The sequence below is a fragment of the Orycteropus afer genome, unplaced genomic scaffold, assembly GCF_000298275.1.
Source record: "Orycteropus afer afer isolate SDZICR_OR568_19922 unplaced genomic scaffold, OryAfe1.0 scaffold00126, whole genome shotgun sequence".
Classification (NCBI taxonomy): domain Eukaryota; kingdom Metazoa; phylum Chordata; class Mammalia; order Tubulidentata; family Orycteropodidae; genus Orycteropus; species Orycteropus afer.
Window position 1 is genome coordinate 6,473,036 of NW_006921713.1, and position 2,447 is coordinate 6,475,482.

Here is a 2,447-nt window from a genome sequence, read left to right on the forward strand (position 1 = left end):
CCCTACCAAGCATGACATCCTTCTCCAGGGAATGGTCCCTTCTTACAACATGACCAAAATAGGTGAGACGAAGTCTGGCCATTCTTGCTTCCAAGGAGCATTCTGGCTGCACTTCCTCCAGGACAGATCTGTTAGTTCTTTTAGCAGTCCACGGTACTTTCAGCATTCTTCGCCAGCACCACAACTCAAAAGCATCAACTCTTTTTCGGTCTTCCTTATTCATTGTCCAGCTCTCACATGCATACCAGGCGATTGGAAATATCAAGACTTATGTCAGGTGCACCTTAGTCCTCAAGGAGATATCCTTGCTCCTCAGCACTTGAAACAGTTCCTTCACAGTTGACTTTCCCAATGCTACACGTCGTCTAATGTCCTGACTGCTGCTTCCGTTGGCATCAATTATAGAACCAAGCAACGTGAATTCCTTGACAACCTCAATCTTCTCTCCATTTATTGTGATGCTGCTCATACTATAAGTTAGAATTGATTCAATGCCAGTGGACCTGGCTTTCTTTCTTTCTTTTTTTTTTTTTTTTTTAATTTTTTAAGCAGTACTAAGAAAAAAAAATTGGAGGAAATTGTGGAGTCCTAAGAGAATTAGCTTACAAGAAATTCTATCTTAGGTTAAAGGAATAAGAACTGAAGTGTGTTTGCAGTTTCAGAGATGACCAATGGAGAGGCTATGTTTGTTGATAATGGAAGGAGAAGAGAAAGAAAGATGGAGAGTATTGTAAATAAATTGACTCTTTGTCTAACACAGCAAGTAGCCAGACAATATCTAAGCTGAGAAAGCACAACTTCTAGATAACCTAAAAGCAGAAATAGCAAAAAGAAATACCAGAGAAGTGAGACTACGGCGAGGAGAAGGATAGCTTAGGTGACATACTTCTCATTATAAACACTTCCTGCATTTTGTAATTTTTTAACCCTGTGAATTTATTACTTGTATTATTTTTAAGAAAAAAAAAATTTCCATAAACTTGGGAAGACTGTTTTACAAGGATTCAGAATAAAATAAAAATTAAATGTCCTCATGGGTACAAAATGAGTCTCAATTCTAGAAGAAAAAATTCACCCATAAGAATTATTTTGTCAGTAATCTACCTATTGCACAAAATGAAATGCTCTTGTCTTTTGGAAAGCATCTTTCTAATGAACGTTTTGCAATTGAAAGAACAGCAACAACAACAAAATGATGTGGGAAATGGTTGCCTTTGTGGCTGAGTCCCATGAATTTTTAGTCAGCCAGCAGATGGCACACCAGATGTTGGATGATATGTCCTGAAATTGGCTTTGCTCCATTATATGGTAATTCAGTTAATTATTGTAAAAATCTTAAGAATTCCCTATCTAGATTCTTATGGAGAATGGCTTTGTATAGAGAGTAATAGCACATTGTTTTCATGTTTGCCAAAAATCTCATCATCATTTTTCTGTACTTGTATAGAATATGTGTATGCATGGGCTTATAATACATATACTTTATAAAATAATACTCTAAATACATACAATACTTAATAAAATACTCTATCTTGAATCTTTAAATAATTGCCATTTGGCACTGTGTAGATTATCCCAACATCAAATAGTATTAACTCAACCCCGTGGTAGATGGAACTCAGCACAAAAACCAGTGGCATGCTCCTCGCTGAAACATATCCTAATATTTGGAAAGGCTCATAATTTACAATTCACATTTGTTACAAAAAAAAGAAAAGAAAAAACTTACTTTGTCACTTTCAGTTCTATATTTCTTTGGAAATGAATAAATAAAATCTTGAGCTTTATAGAAGCACACATGTTGTGTAAGAGTGAAAATTGCACAAGAGCCTTTTGCAGCTTCTAAAGAGATCCTACATTATCCAGTCACTCACCCACTCAGCACAGGAACAAAAATGGTATAGAGGAGTGCTTCTCATCTCTGTTCAAAGCACCTTTTTAATTTTTCATTTCAAATTTGTCTTAAATGATATTTAAGTCGAGTCAGTGCTAGCTCTTGGTGACCATATGTACACAGAATGAAACACTGCCTGGTCCTGCACCATGCTCACAACTGTTGCTATGCTTAAGCCCATTGTTGCAGCCACTGTGTCAATCCATCTCACTGAGGCTCTTCCTCTTTCACACTGTTCGTTTTACCAAGCACGATGTCCTTCTCAGGGACCTGTCCCTCCGGATACCATAACCAAAGTATGGAAAATGAAATCTCACCACCCTTGCTTCTAAGGAGATTTCTGGCTCCATTTCTTCCAAGGCAGATTTATTCTTTCTTCTGGCAGCTCATGCTATATTCAATATTCTTTGCCAGCATCATTATTCAAATATGTCAGTTCTCCAGTCTTCCTTATTCATTGTTCAACTTTCAAAAAAAAAAATTGATATATTTTAAAACACAAAATCACTGGGTTGGATGTTGTTGCAATGTCCAACTACCATAAAAGTTTCCA